The sequence below is a fragment of the Pleurodeles waltl genome, chromosome 7 (genome assembly GCF_031143425.1).
Source record: "Pleurodeles waltl isolate 20211129_DDA chromosome 7, aPleWal1.hap1.20221129, whole genome shotgun sequence".
Taxonomy (NCBI): Eukaryota; Metazoa; Chordata; class Amphibia; order Caudata; family Salamandridae; genus Pleurodeles; species Pleurodeles waltl.
The window spans coordinates 906,065,316-906,082,193 of NC_090446.1; the positions used below are offsets into that span (position 1 = coordinate 906,065,316).

At 46.7% G+C, this 16,878-nt stretch overlaps 1 protein-coding gene across 2 annotated transcripts in view; it reads right to left on the reverse strand.

The window, feature by feature from the left end:
• Positions 1 to 16,878, reverse strand: part of PDGFRB (platelet derived growth factor receptor beta) — a 229,019-nt gene that overhangs the window by 154,197 nt on the left and 57,944 nt on the right. The gene's annotated exons all lie outside the window — the stretch shown is intronic.

Consider the following 16,878-nt stretch of genomic DNA (forward strand, 5'->3'; position numbering starts at 1 on the left):
TATGGTACTGAGGTACCCAGGGTATTGGGGTTCCAGGAGATCCCAATGGACTGCAGCATTTCTTTTGCCACCCATAGGGAGCTTTGACAATTCTTAACAGGCCTGCCACTGCAGCCTGAGTGAAATAATGCCCACATTATTTCACAGCCATTTTACACTTCACATAGGTAACTTATAAGTCACCTATATGTCTAACCTTCACCTGGTGAAGGTTGGGTGCAAAGTTACTTAGTGTGTGGGCACCCTGGCACTACTCAAGGTGCCCCCACATTGTTCAGGGCAAATTCCCCGGACTTTGTGAGTGTGGGGACACCATTTCACGTGTGCACTATACATAGGTCACTACCTATGTATAGCGTCACAATGGTAACTCCGAACATGGCCATGTAACATGTCTAAGATCATGGAATTGTCACCCCAATGCCAGGGACAATTCCATGATCCCCGGGTCTCTAGCACAGAACCCGGGTACTGCCAAACTGCCTTTCCCGGGGTTTCACTGCAGCTGCTGCTGCTGCTGCCAACCCCTCAGACAGATTTGTGCCCTCCTGGGGTCCAGCCAGGCCTGGCCCAGGAAGGCAGAACAAAGGACTTCCTCAGAGAGAGGGTGTTACACCCTCTCCCTTTGGAAAAAGGTGTCAGGGCTGGGGAGGAGTTGCCTCCCAAGCCTCTGGAAATGCTTTGATGGGCACAGATGGTGCCCATCTCTGCATAAGCCAGTGTACATCGGTTCAGGGATCCCCCAGCCCTGCTCTGGCACGAAACTGGACAAAGGAAAGGGGAGTGACCACTCCCCTGACCTGCACCTCCCAGGGGAGGTGCCCAGAGCTCCTCCAGTGTGCTCCAGACCTCTGCCATCTTGGAAACAGAGGTGTTGCTGGCACACTGGACTGCACTGAGTGGCCAGTGCCATCAGGTAACGTCAGAGACTCCTTCTGATAGGCTCTTACCTGTGTTACTAGCCTATCCTCCTTTCTAGGTAGCCAAACCTCCTTTTCTTGCTATTTAGGGTCTCTGCTTTGGGGAATTCTTCAGATACCGAATGCAAGGGCTCATCAGAGTTCCTCTGCATCTCCCTCTTCACCTTCTGCCATAGGATCGACCGCTGACTGCTCAGGACGCCAGCAAAACCGCAACAAAGTAGCAAAGACGACTACTGCAACCTTGTATCGCTTCATCCTGCCGGCTTTCTCGACTGTTTCCTGGTGGTGCATGCTCTGGGGGAAGCCTGCCTCCTTCTTGCACCAAGAGCTCTGAAGAAATCTCCCGTGGGTCGACGGAATCTTCCCCCTGCAACCGCAGGCAACAAAAGACTGCATCACCAGTCCTCTGGGTCCCCTCTCAGCACGACGAGCGTGATCCCTGGAACTCAGCAACTCTGTCCAAGTGACTCCCACAGTCCAGTGACTCTTCAGTCCAAGTTTGGTGGAGGTAAGTCCTTGCCTCCCCACACTAGACTGCATTGCTGGGTATCGCGTGATTTACAGCTGCTCCGGCTTCTGTGCACTCTTCCAGGATTTCCTTTGTGCACAGCCAAGCCTGGGTCCCCGACACTCTAACCTGCAGTGCACAACCTTCTGAGTTGTCCTTCGGCGTCGTGGGACTCCCTTTTCTGACTTCGGGTGGACTCCGGTTCACTCCTCTTCTAAGTGCCTGTTCCGGTACTTCTGCGGGTGCTGCCTGCTTCTGTGAGGGCTCCCTGACTTGCTGGGCGCCCCCTCTGTCTCCTCATCCAAGTGGCGACATCCTGGTCCCTCCTACAACACAGCAGCATCCAAAAACCCTAACCACAACCCTTGCAGCTAGCAAGGCTTGTTTGTCATCTTTCTGCGTGGGAACACCTCTGCAAGCTTCTTCACGACGTGGGACATCCATCCTCCAAAGGGTAAGTTCCTAGTCCTCTTCGTTCTTGCAGAACACAAAGCTTCTTCCATCCGGTGGCAGCTTCCTTGCACCCTCAGCTGCCATTTCCTGGGCATCTGCCCACTCTCGACACTGTCGCGACTCTTGGACTTGGTCCCCTTGTCTTACAGGTACTCAGGTCCGGAAATCCACTGTTGTTGCTTTGCTTGTGTTGGTTTTCCTTGCAGAATCCCCCTATCACGACTTCTGTGCTCTCTGGGGGTTGTAGGTGCACTTTACACCTACCTTACAGGGTCTTGGGGTGGGCTATTTTTCTAACCCTCGCTGTTTTCTTACAGACCCAGCGACCCTCTACAAGCTCACATAGGTTTGGGGTCCATTCGTGGTTCGCATTCCACTTTTGGAGTATATGGTTTGTGTTGCCCCTATACCTATGTGCTCCTATTGCAATCTACTGTAACTTTACACTGCTTGCATTACTTCCTTTTGCTATTACTGCATATTTTTGGTATTGTGTACATATATCTTATGTATATTTGGCATCCTCATACTGAGGGTACTCACTGAGATACTTTTGGCATATTGTCATAAAAATAAAGTACCTTTATTTTTAGTATATCTGAGTATTGTGATTTCTTATGATATTGTGCATGTGACACCAGTGGTATAGTAGGAGCTTTGCATGTCTCCTAGTTCAGCCTAAGCTGCTCTGCTATAGCTACCTTCTATCAGCCTAAGCTGCTAGAAACACCTCTTCTACACTAATAAGGGATAACTGGACCTGGTACCCCTTGGTACCCACTACAAGCCAGGCCAGCCTCCTACAGTTAAAGGCAAAAAGGCCCCGCTAACCTGGACTAAAACCAGGCAGCCACCACGACCACTGGTTGCCCCGAAGCCTGCGAGAAAGAGCGGTACGGACCCTCAGTCAAAATGCGAGTACAGTTGAGTCGTTTCTTAGTCAGAAAATTATGTGTCCTGATGAACAGCAAATCTTAAAACTAGCAGCACCTTCAGTGGACTATTTTGCCGTTCAAGTCACTGCTGAAAAATAATAGTGCGGGCAAGAAAAAATGAACAGGCAAGACAGTATGTGTTTTCAAAGTCAAACAGAGGACTTTCAACCCAACACCTAGTGCAGAGCTTGTGTCCACATTGTATTCCCAGTTGTGTGGTCTCAAGCATGGTATACACTCGACTGCAACCTTTTCCACTATTGAGACCTAGGCCAGTTTCTGCCACTACATCTAAAGCGTGACCTGCTGTGCCCATTAATTCAGAACTTGAAGCTGCACCCAGTTCCCAGATATGCCTACGTTGGTCTCCAGTACCACACCCATAGTATCAATATTCATCTAATCCTTCTGCCTTTATTTTAAGTCTTCCCTGCATGAGGTTTATGAGTCAGAACCTGATAGTAGAAACAGCTCCTCAGGGTGCCGTAACTTGTGTTCCCATCTAAATAGTCTGTGCACCATTTTTCTCCAACATGAAAATGAGTACTGGACTCCATGGCTTTTGTCCTGCGTGCTAAAATTCCAACAAGATTTCAGAGCATGTGTAACAACGTGCATGCCTAACATCTTTTTAGGTATTGCCTAAAGGCACCTTTAGCTCCCTGTTGTTGAAGCAACTATTGTGCACAATACCAACACTTACAGAGGAATTTGGACCGGAAATTGTTTATCACTGGTTGGCTTTCTTGTCAATGGCATTTGCTTGCTTCTTACTCAATAGCTTTCCTGCCTCTTATGTTTGTTCCTCCCCTGGAGCATAGCATCTTTACTATACTTTGGATTGGATTACTTGTTTCTTTCCACTGCTTACATTTAGGGAACTACTTTTTACTTTTGTTTTCAGCACTCTATAGGATTGCATGTGTCTTTTTGCTCACTTCCCTTCTCCTGCTCTCACCTGTGTGCTGCATCCCCCTTCATGTCCCTTTACTCTCCCATTCTCTAGCTTGTCAGTTGCTTCCTTTCCACATTCCATGTTACTTTGTTTATTGCACACACAAACACCCACACACTGGCTCCTACATCATTACCTCGTCCCTCCATGGTCACCATCAACTCTATGTTCATCATCAGCATTGGCACGCCCCCCTTGCTCTTCTGTTGCCCCCTCTCTGTCTTTTGGGTTTTCATTGCTTTTGGAGGGTCTTGCAGCTTCAATTTGCTATCAGGGTGCTCTTTTCCCTAAATGCTCTCTTGTGCACCTTCAATTTTATTTAATTTACAGCTCAAAGATGGATGGAAACGTAAGTTAAAAAAATATATATATATTGCTGAAGCATGACCCATGCACATGTAATCCTTCATGCTGGGCCCAAAAAAACATGGTGTCACGACACATATGTGCACATGCATGATGAAACATCATCATGCTGTTTTTTTAGCAGTGCTGTTCAGCTTTGGCAATAACCATTTTTTCTTCTTTTTGCGGATGCTGAACAGCATCAGCAGAAAATATTGACAAAGCCAAAAGGAGAGACCTATTGGCTTTACCAGTGCTTACTTGCCTGGGTTCCATGCATGTGGCCGCAAAGCGCCATGTCAAGAAACTGAGAATGGGGTGTTGAACGGAATTTGTAATTTATTGTGTATGTCTCTAAAATGCAGACAACTATTAATCTGTGCAGGTTTCAGTGATTGGAACTGTGGAAGCAATGCACTGACCCATGGCTGAAACATCTGAAACTGGAGCTACGGGAACTATGCATGTACTCATGACTGTAACTTCAGGAACTATGTATGTAATTTACCCATGATTGTAACATCAGGAACTATGCATGTACCCATGACTGTAACTTCAGGAACTATGCAGGTACCGATGAGTTAGTTGCATCGAACCCTGATAAACACACATCTTACTTATTATTTGAAACCTAGGACCTGTGCATATGCCCATAAAAGGAAATGTGAGAAAACTCTGAAATTCTGAATGTGTCTATGTACGAGGATGTTGATGAATCCTATATGAATCTTATGGAAGTGTGCAGGTATAACGAAGCAAACCACCTCCCTCCCTCTCAATGGCCCAACAAATCAACGCCACCACCTCCTCATGTTTTAACACACTCTGCACACTGAAAAAAACATTCAAATGGATCCCCACTGAGACCAGAAAGACAGTCACCCACGCACTCATCAGCAGCAGGCTAGACTACGGCAACTCCCTCTACGCCGGCACCAAACTCAAACTCAAGCGCAAACTACAGCGAATCCAGAACACAGCAGCACGACTCATCCTCGACCTCCCCCGCCATGAACACATCTCACCGCACCTCAAATCCCTCCACTGGCTCCCCATAGACAAAAGGATCCCCTTTAAGATCCTCACCCACGCACACAAATCCCTCCACAACACCGGCCCAACCTACCTTAAAGAAAGAGTGACCATCCACACTCCCACACGCCACCTCCGCTCCGCCGACCTCTCTCTCGCCACAGTCCCTCGCATCAAATACACCACCACTGGAGGCAGATCTTTCTCCTATTTGGCTCCCAAAGCCTGGAACTCCCTACCCACACACCCCTGCAAGACCCAGGACCTCCTACTCTTCAGGGAAGGCCTTAAAACCTGGCTTTTCGAACAGTGATCTCCCGTCCCCTTTCCCCCCTCCCCCCAGCGCCTTGAGACCCTCACGGGTGAGTAGCGTGCTATGTAAGTCTCTTTGATTGATTGATTGATTGAAGCCTATCATGCCACATAACCAGACAGTCTCCATTACATCCAAGGGTGCCATCAGACGGGCCATCCGCTAGACTGCTATTTTCTTCTTACATGTTGCTTTATCACCTGCCCGGCCAAATAAACTTGAGTTGAGTTTGAACTGTTGAAGTGTACAAGGCAGGCTTTCCAGTCAGTCTGGTTGTATAGCATTAAAATGAGCAGCTATCAGTATCAGTCCATGATGCCCTACAGGCTGTTGATGTAGCAGGCTTTTCAGAATTCTAGCCACCAGTAAGGCTCCTCTGAAGCCACTGAAGCCACCTGAGCACAAAGATCCAGGTGTGAGACTCTTTTCCATTTTGTGCCCACTTAGCAGGCTTGTGTTGCCACCCAGTCCTGCCACACACAGCTGCTTTTTCACAAGCCGCGATTCTGAAGCACCCTTTCCTATGAACTTATCCATAACTGAATTCTGAAAACAGCTGGTGGCAGGGATGTAACAGGCACTGCGCGAGCCCTTGCTGTGTAGTAGTGGAGAGCATACAGCAACTCCCCAGGACATTAGAGCCTGCCGCATAGGAAATACGCCATCACTTAAGATATCAGTTTTATGTGCTGCCACTCTTAGGCTTGAGCCGGTATCCCACGGGTGGCAGAAATGCCAGGGCCTTCCACATATTTTACAAGGGGAACCCATCATTTTACAAATGACGGCGCTCCCTATGGAATCTCGTGGACTCTCCTACAAGACTCCTGTGCCTCGATGTCTCCTTCAGAGGATGAGGGATGAGCCCTGCTTCCATGACACACTTCCCACAGTCTTGCCCTGCCTTCGATCTCCTCGTCCTCCAGCCTTACGCCTGTGTCAGTAATCATCTCTCTTGGGGTCTGCCTCATTTCCTCTGCTTAACTGCACGTTGCAGCTGACCCTTCCCCCCAACCCGTGTCAGCTCCACATGTTAACATTTCCCACCCTTTTCATTTGCCCAAATCCGAGTGGATTTTGCAGGAAACTCCCCAGGATTGCCACATACTCCTAGCGACCATCGACGGCTCTCATGACTCAGCGCATATTCATGGCGCCTGTGTACTTCTGCAGCTCATTTTCCTATCACAGCTGGTAGACTCTATGGAGGTGTGATATTTACAGGACAGACACAAATACTCCACAGATGCTGGCATTCTTAATGGCTTTGTAGCCCATATTGCCCTTATTCACCCACGAATGTTCCTAAGAGGGCCCACTGTGTATATGTGAATCTTCTCATTAAACTGGCAAACAACTATCTGTATAACACTCACATTTCTCCAATGAATATCATCTGCTCCACAGAATGCATGGTCTCCTGTCCTGGGCCAGCACAGCAGACCTGTAACCATTCTGGGAGGAGGTCAAAACACCCACAAGAGGGGGGCTCTATGTCCCCCACCACAAACAGAGGCTGCAACCCCCAGCCCGAGGGAGGGAAGGAAAAGGGGCACATTGGGGATCAGAGCAGTCAGGCCTCCGAGTGACTCACAAGTGATGGATAATATAAGGCCTAGTGGGATGAGGCCAATGTGGGATGCGGTCAGAGAGAGGTCCTTGGGACCTGCTTGTTATTGAGTGTGCTGGTCATGAACTTGCAGCAAGTTTTTCCTTACAAGGCATGTTAAAAGCCTCTGCTGTCCACCACAGCATTTTCTCGTTACATATACTGTTTGCTGTTTTGCTTTCTCGGATACTCTAATGACTGCAAGCATCTGGATCATGTTTTTTGGGCAGAACTCCAGTGAGCCACAACCGAATCTCTGAGACTCAGCTTCATTTATTCCAGCAGTATCTGGAGATAAGGGACATGCAATGGTCTCTCTTCTGGGCAGCCGCATGGGGAATTGATTTGAATGGGCCTCTAACCATTAGTAAGTGCTATACACAGACCACCATGAAGCTAACTAAAGGCAGTACGTATTCCGCAACAGGCCATACAGTTGCAAACTAAAACATGCTGCAAGAACTACTTTTATTGGCTATGCAGGAAGGAGCTCCCACCGTGCATTCTCACTTCTGGTTGTACCAGGCACAACAAACAGGTCCCCTACTTCCGGTTTGTTCTCTTCCTCAGGGATAGTAGCAAGGGGGGGATTTATAGTTTGAGGAGCAGGGTTTACGGTTGGGAAGACCACCAGCTTTCTGTCACATGAGCCCCTATTGGACCGCGGCAGGAAACTTTCCATCACTGGAGCTGACGGGGTAGGGACTGTTGGAGGAAGGGCATTACACTGCCCACCCTAATTAGCATGGACAATATGATGTACTGTTTTTTTGTCCCTCACCATCAGGTTTTACCTGGGGGTGGGGGGCAGACAGAAAAAACAAGGAATGACCCCCACACCCGGGAAGATTAGGAAGGGTAAGCTTGTATGACTGAACAGTGTGGTAAGTCCACAGTGGTCCTTTCTGTAAGAAGATTGCAGTAGTGCGAAGGGACAAGAGCAAGCACTGCTATTCAGTGTTAAAGTTTGTAATTTGTGGTTGCTGTGTAGAGCTCAGACTGGAGGGCAGTGTCAGAAATGTGTGGGATGTGTGAGTAGCTTGTGCTCATGTACCATGTACAGCGTTGGAGCTACTAGACAGCGTGAGAAACTCAATAATGGAGAAACATATGAGAAGTAGTCACTGATGGACATAATGAAGTGGCCTCACTGGTGGACAATGAAGCTTCTAGACATGAACTGGTAGGCAGTGTTAAGATGCAGGTATGGTTAGCAGTGTGGAATTCTGACACTGGTAGGAAGTGTGAGAAGCTGACAATGGTGGAGAGTGAGTAGCTGACACTGGCAGTAAAGAATTGACCCCAATAGACCTCATTGGGCCTCGTAAGGAGCTGGCATCGGTAGGCTTCTAGAGGAATTAGAATTTATAGTCTGCCACTGGTGAGCGGTGCAAGGAGCTTTTGCTTGAACTTTTCACTCTTACACACGATTAAAAAATCGTTATGACCTTCCCCGCCACCTCCTAACTTCCCTATGGCACCATCTCCAACTTCAGCACCACTTTCCCTTCTGGTACATCCTCCTGACTGCCTTCAATGAACCCAAACCTAACAAAGGCTCTGTTTTTCCTGCCACTCATCACTGAGCTGTTTCACCACCACCTTCTATTATCTATCCTTCATCTTCCTTAGCAACGCCTCCCACTTCACAACGTCTTTGTGTCATCTTTGGCACTTCATCATCTTACTCCGCTTGCATTTTATCTGTATCCTTTCTTTGTGTTATACTCTGCATAGCGTGTAATTCAATGTACACCAATCACAGAAATGCTCACAGTCTGAAAAAAGCAGCCTGCTTTGGTCAAAAAGTCTGTGTAATTTCTATATGGCTGTAATGATGAACAAATTAATTTGTTAAGGCCGAAAACCTATGCCATGTTAGGGTGGCATACTTCATCATAGGGCCCCTGCTCACACCCCTCATTCCTTTGGGACACAAAATAAGAATTATCTGATTTCACCAAGAGGTAGTTTTCTTTACATCCTGTTTCACTTTGCACTCGGTCCCTCACATCCACGCCTTCTGTTCAACATAGGACCCTCGCCCACATTTCAACTTAAGTGCTTCTCTCCACTTTGTGGAGATTTGCATTCCACACCATAAGTTTACACAAGTGGTGTGAGGAGAAACCTCTGGGGCTAAAGTTTTGATGCAACGTGGTGTAATTACGCTATGTGGCGTAATGGTATCATTTCAGCAATTTTGCATAACAAGTGTAACATGATATTTGTGGAATTAACAGAGATTAGACCAGTGTAATAGACATTTTGCATGTACCTACTTTTTGTGAAATTGGCAAAGGTTTAAAAAGCCTTCACGCAGTTGGCAGAAAGCAACATCACACATCACCAAGACTGATGAAACCCAGCTCGCCCTCAGTCACTGGAAGCTAATCCAGTGCCCTAAACACCATCAATGGCTACCTCACAGGTATCAAATGCAGACAGAAAATAGCCTTTATGCAGTGAAATGGAGCTGCGTTTAGTCACACTAAGAACAAGCAGGAACAAACGTAACACAACCTTGAAGCCCAAGATCAAACACTGGGGTTCACTATGATTTGGAGCTAAATATAGAACAGATGTGTCTGCTCACCACCACCCACACAAAAGTGGGACAGGCCTTTTTCTCAACAGGCCAGGTTTCTGTATGACTCCTCCGTTATGGTTTTCAGAAGACAATTAACACATTCAGTAATTACATTCATAGCATGATATAAAAGAAACCTAAACACTAACAATGTAGGGTTAGACAGGGGTTGTAGGAGTTATGGACTACTAAGGGAAATTGAAAATTCTGTATAATTGTAAGTTTTAACACTCAAAACCTCAACAGCACTTACAAAGTATGAATGTGTTATTCTGCTAATACATAGGCAGTGTTGGTCTTCTAATATTTTGGGCCCTGTGCTGAGTAAACTATACGGGCCCCCATAACACAAGTCAAATTGTTTTTCATTGCTTGTCCTTGCTGAACATCTCATGTTGCAGATAATGTGGAAATGCACTTACTGTATGTGAATGAATTGAGAAATGAGTTCATTGATTGCTCTGCCCCGTGGCAAGGCGGCATATGCAATGTACAGCGCACCCACTGTGCATGTTTAAAGACTCACATAGACCAATGAAGGGGAGGCTGCCGCCCTTCCTGTGGGGCAGCAGATTATGACAATGACATTACATGCAGTGCACCTTCTGACGGTAATCCATGGAGGCACTGTGCCCTTACATTATTTGCTATTGTTCTGCAATCCTGGAGCTTGCAGTGGCATAGCCAGTGTTTACAGAAACCACACAAAGCCTCCTGCTTTCTATGCAAGGTGTTAGTTTACAGGGCTTCTGATGCGCACACACTCCCTTCCGCCTCCTCACCCCACTGTTGTTTTGTAGCCTCCCTAGCTGACTGTGCCAAGCTCTTCTTCAGCTGAGAGCAGTGGCCAATGAGAGCACTGGCACTGAGAGGCAGGCACTCTGAAGTCAATGGTACATTTCTGTTAAATTTCATGAGACATTTTCAGGCCACCCTAAGTTGGAGGCCCTGTGTGACTGCATGGTTCGCACACCTCTAAGGCCGACACCAACGTATACTCATTTATAAGGCTCCAAGCAGTTTGGTTTACACTATGTTGTAGTGTTCATGAGTAAGTTTGGTGAACTTGCACCACTTAAATATTTTGTCACATTGGCAATGTGGGGATTTATTACAGTGCATACACCCCAGACACAAAAGGCAGCTTTCCTTCCTGACAACAGAACATGGAAACTACAGTTGGTTTAGCTTTGTGCAGCAAATTGATTTTGACTTAGCTGCCTTTAAATGGCTTAAGTATGATATAATTCAGTTTTTTGTCATTCTTTCTCTTTGCCACCATGTGCTGTGAGTTGTTGTGAACGCTAAGCTGAAGTTCCATTTGTGTGATCTCTTTGACCTTTACTACTTGAGGCAGTGATTAGACATCTATTAAACTAAGCTCCACCAGCTAAATGCTGAACGGGTAGGTGTTCAGAGTATTTGTATAGTGTAAACCTAACTGGAGAACAACAGAACGCTCAGCAACAGGACACTTTCAGGGTTTTATACACTAAGGACCAGATGTAGCAAAGGTTTTTCCCCATTCTGTGTCTATGGGAAAAAGTGTTTGTACATATGGCCCTAAGATGGGTCTTATGGATTGAAACCTAGCCTTCAGAACCCTCTGCATTCTAAGCAGAGTGAAAGTATGAAGTAGAGACATGAGCCAGAGCTGGCTTGTCCGCCTGCCGATAAGTGGTAAGGCTGCGGAAGGCTGGTAATATTCTTATTGACCACATTCTGGTGTTAACTGTTGTTAAACTCACTTTCCCCATCATTTTGCCACCTTGCTTTCAGCTTAGTGGCCACAGTTGTGGGATGAGTAATTAACAGCCCAAGCAAAGGATGTTAACCGCTGTTGAACCCCTTAACGAGAACAGTTATGTTGAAAAACATGAGAACTTAATTTTATGACCCTTTGTGACTAATGTTTTGTTGGAAGGTCTCTCAATATTTATGCTTTGTCTCTGTGCAAGAAACACTAGATCACAATGCAGTAACAAGCATGTAACCGTCTACATCTCTTATCACTCTTTGCTTGCTTGATCCTGTTGTCCTTGATTCTGTACAGCAAGGTTAGTGTTATACAAATGCCACTAACATGAAAGAATAATGCTTTTTAGAGTTGAGTGGGCAAGCACTCTGGCCTGCTGTAATTTCTCTGTGGGCTTTTAACCACGCCTACTCTTGCTATTTATTCTTTGTTGTGCTTGTTTTAAATGCTTCATTTTTATGGGTGCATTTTGTGAAATGTCCCTCCTTTGTGTGCTGGGTTCCCTCCTAGGCAGGCGATTTCACTAAGTGAAAATTTTTGTTGCCCATCACACTACGTCGCACTTCCTCCTGTGACAGCGTTTGATAGACCCTCCTTCTTTTTCGGTTTGTCTTTCATCCCAGCAGTGATGCTTATAGAGATTTGTGCAGAGAGCCAATAACTCAGCCAGGCTCTTGTAGGTCTCAGGAGTTTACTGTCTGCTGAGCGGCAGAGTTTGCCAAGACACTCCATTCGACCTTTGCATAAATTGTTTTTAAAGAGCTCTGACCCAGCTGATTTAAAGCTGAAGGCATTATCTCACTCCAGTCAGTTTTAGCAAAGAATTTGAAGTGGGGCTTGGGTATGTCAACTGTTTTACTTTTAATTTTCAGTTTATGCGGCAAGAAAAGTCCAGTTAGGCATTTACAAAGCTAATAGCTCTAACTCGAGCAAATGCAAGACCAATTGCATTGCAAATGCTTGTTTAATAGTGTACCTGTGACTTTCACTGTCTCAGTGCACCTCTGTAGTCCCACAGAAAAGGGGCACTATTTTTGGAATTCTATAGTGATCATAACAAAAAAGAACTTTGGAGGGAAACAAAATGTAAAAAACTTCCACTGGATCATCCCTTAGAATTCAGGGAGCACTACAAAGATCCTAATTCAGCGACGTTCATGGCAGTAGCAGAAAGGTCGCTCTTGGACTACAATTTTCATAAACTGGATACAACAAGGTTGTACACGGAGAGCAGGGTCTTTCTCCTTATGTTGGAGTAACTACCAGATGGTCTACTATGGTGTAATTCAGTCACTTGAAGGCAATTCTGGGAAACATATCCAAAGAGGGTCTTTGGCCACAATGTAACTCAAAAAACACATGTACCAAGCCCTGGCTTTGCTCTCAATGAGACATGTCTTTGGAACAACAAGTGAAAAGCAAGGAAAAAATCTGCCATTTTTTAATAGTAGGTCCTAGAAAAAAGATCAACTAGACACTTTGAGATTCAAAATTCCTCTTGATTAGTCAGAATTGTGAATAGAGAAGGATTCACTGGGAACTGCAAGGTAATATCTAACTTAAAAATAACGGGACCATCATTTGTTATTAGGTATTTCAATTCGGTTCTGGAAGATGTCATTGGCAGTACGATTTCTAGTTAGTCACTGGAAACTGGAAATTCTGATCTGTCACTACAAATTCTGAATGGTCTTTTAGAATTTGCCTGTGATAGCGATTTACAAAGAGAACAAAAGATTTGACCCTGATTTATATCAATTTTGAAATATTCCGGTAACATTACATCTCTGCAGAAGATTACTGAGCAGAACGAAAAGAGTGATAACCCAAGAGCAATTGTTTTCTTGGAATGAGATACGGCCATTGCTTCCAGGATCAGCTCGTAGCAGGAGGCCAGGCCCGTGGCAGTGCCGAGGGCATGAGGAAGTGGGTGACCAGTGTAACATCCGGGGTCCTGGGATCCAACACTTAAAACTCTCTGATGGGGAAGAATGCTGGCCTGTGCCCCTCGCCTGACAGGAATGGGAGGGGTGGGCCAAGAGCCTGCACAGGGCGACTGCTGTGGTGACAGTGGATTCTGGGCGCTATGCCAGCATCTGGGTCCGCTCACACTTCCGTCTTGTATCAGAGCAAGAGAATTCAGAGGAAAGCAGCAGAGGAAGGCTTGCCCATAGACAGATGCTCAGACATGCCAAGGACTCGAATAGGGCAGGACTTGGACAGTTGGTACAATGTCAGGCTTGCCACCTCACTTTCCTATGAAAAGTCGGGAATGCTGGGGCAAAGTCATTCATTACCGATTTTCAGGCTACAGGTTGGTCACGTGCTCTGCCATGACCCTCTCCAAAGTTATTAATACCTTGTCAGTGGTGATGTTTTATCCACAGAACTATCTTGCTGGCTTGCTGTCTCTTTGACACTTTGAGGTCATTGGGTTCAGTAACACCCAGGCCGTGTTATCTGTATTTTTCAGGGCATTTTGAAATAACGTTCCTATTGCTGTGATATTTAGCAAAATAGATAAACCCACATGGGCGAGAATTTTGGACAGAGACTGCCTCGCCTTAAGTGAGGCCTAAGCTTTCGTTATGACTGGCAAGAGAGCACACAGGCGACCCCAGCTCCCATCCCTCCTCAGCAGTCACCCACCACTCCCCCAGGCCCAGCCTGTCTTTCATTAAAGGAGCAATGCCTGGTTTGAGGCAATTCTACTGATAACATCAATTTAGCAAAGAAGGCTGTTAGCCTTACAATAACATTCCCACGGAAAGAGGCTCTCGAGCGGTCCCAGGACGCCTGCCCACGTGGAAATGATTTCAACACAGAGAACATCCTTCCGGTGGGAGCATCTTTCGAAATCTATGGCGTGTCGTGAAGACGAAGAGCCATTCTTGTGAGTGGATCTTTAAAGTTCTGAAACACGAAGTGTTTTTTCACATTTACAGCGCCCAGGCGTACAGGCGTTGAAATAATTAACCACCTCTTAGAGATGAGCGTGGAATAACCCAGAGTGAGATATAGCATCTCCCCAGAACCTTGGCCTGCTTCTCGCGTGCAGATAATGAGTCTCGACATTGTACGGGGTAGTTACTGAAGGAAAAATGTCGTTAAGTGAGAGAGATTGTCAGTGAACAGCCATAGGCATGTTAAAAGGCCCCAAGACATAAGGCGCCTTGTTTCTAGGGCGGAATACATTCACAGTTGAGGGAGTACCACACGTTGGGAGAGTGTACACCTTTTTGGAGGCTTTGCGTAGGCGGGGGGATGCTATTTTGAGCCTACGGGTAGAGAAGCGGTCGTCCACACCCCCAGCCCCTCGAAAAGCCCAGGAGACCCCGTGGGAACCAGATGGATGAGAACTGCATTTCGTGTACACTTAAAATAAAATAAGACATCTGTTTGGAGGGGAGCCAGTCCTATTAATAAACCCCCTCCGCTGTCCCCCTAAAGGTCAGTACCAGTGCCCCCACGCGCCATTCTCCCGGGTCTGACAGAGCCTCTCTCTGAATCTGTTGGAAGGGTCCACAAGGGGCGGTGCGGGGGGAAGTCAGAGGGGACGATTTTGATGCAGACTGAAGGCATCTGCGGGAACAAATTCCGAACCAATTTATTTATTGCACCCAGGGAGATTTAGGAGCCGGAAGTTTGAAAGGAAATGTGAAAATTTGTCAGTTAATTTCCCGCTCCCACGCGAGCGCAAAATAATCTCACAATTGCGTTTAGTGAAGTGTCCTCACTCCCCCCTGCAGCCCCGCGATGCAGGAGGGCCCCCAACGCTTCAAGGGTGCCTCAAACCCTCACGGAGCACCATTTAGCAGAAGACCAACGACTGCCTCTGAGACACTCATTGGCTCTCTTCACATTCTGCAAGGGACCCTCATTCTTTTCCCTTTCACCGCTTTTTACCTTACTGTGAAGTTCATTTCTTATGTTCTCACCTCCCTGGACTGGGCTTTAATGAGAACAGAACTGGGGATGGGCAGCTAAGCGGAGAGAAGAGAGTAGTGTAGGGCTGCACAGGGAGAAGCTCAACTGACAGAAATCGGAGTCTGTGCCACGGTGTCCCAACTCTAGTTAGGCCTTATTGACAGTTATCACAGGCGAGGCCTTATCTGAAGCAGTGTAGTCAACTCCAGAGTCTTCTGCTAGCTAGGGTAATGCGGAGTCTGGATTTTTGTACCGGCTTTGGAGTCCTCATTTGTAGAACTGTGTATTTTCCGGAGACTTCATCAAGTGAACTGTGCCCATTTATGGGGGCATCACTGAGTGCATTGTACACAGGTCTGTAGGTCTCCCCAGTCAGAACCCCACTGAAAGGTATAGTCAGAGATACGTATCTGTCATCAATCAAATACAGACTTTCCATCTCGGGCAAGCTGTCCAGTTTGCCATGGCCATACCAGGGAGCACCCCAGCCCTCCAGGGGGCCACCAACAGTTCAAGGGGGACCCTCATTCAGTCCAAGGACAAAAAATATACATAAAATATGGGAGACTCGGGGGCCCCTCATCACATTCTGGAGGTGGGAGGGGGGTCATGGTGGTTTTATGCCACTGAGCAAAGGTGTCACTCACTTGGATTCTTAAGTCTAAAGGGGCAGTGACAGGCAGTGGCAAAGGTCAAGATATGAGGTGCATTGGCAGAGCCGCGTGTCAGAGTCACGCTATTGCAATGGGAGGACCAGAGAATTGAGATTGCTTGTCAGAACAGTTTGGACCCCAATAATGGAAGGGTGAGAGGTGGGAGGGGGCTGGTGGGACATGGCAAGCAACAAGGTAGAAGGTGGTGGTGGGTGTCATGGGGCAAGCAACATCGTGGAGCTTGGGGGAAGGAACAAGAATGATATAAGCTACAATGGGCAAGCAACGAAAGTCCACGCAACGAAGCAGAAGGGGGAGTGGGCACTGGGCAAGCAAAAGCAATGACGGAGGAGAGAGAAGCAACAATGACAGGGCAAGCTATGACATGGGGGGCAACCAATGAGGCAGGAAGGGGGATGTAGAAACAAGCATTAGCAATTATGACGGGAATGAAGAAAAAAAAAGTGTGTCAATCCCAGCGAACATATCTGAGGCCAGAAGACTGGACTTAGTATGAAATTGATATTATTCTAGTACTTGTGTATATTTTTAAATTGATCTTTGCATGGAAAATGTCAAGATTTAACTTATGCAAATCATCGCTGCAGTATGTGAGTGGTGACAATTTATAGGGTACCATTATGATTAAGAGCTGCACAATGAGAAACAAGTATCAGTGCAAGAAGTGTGAGCACAGGAATCGAAAAGAAGCAATTAGTACTTGGTTCATGCTCCATGGAAGGGATAAAGAAATGAAGAGAAAGCAAAACTGGCACACGCTGACCAATCAGGAGCCAGCAAATATGACTCACAATGAAACCAACGAATGGTAAGCAATGGGCGGGGTCCAAGCCCCCTTTTGGTTTACAAAATCGTGTG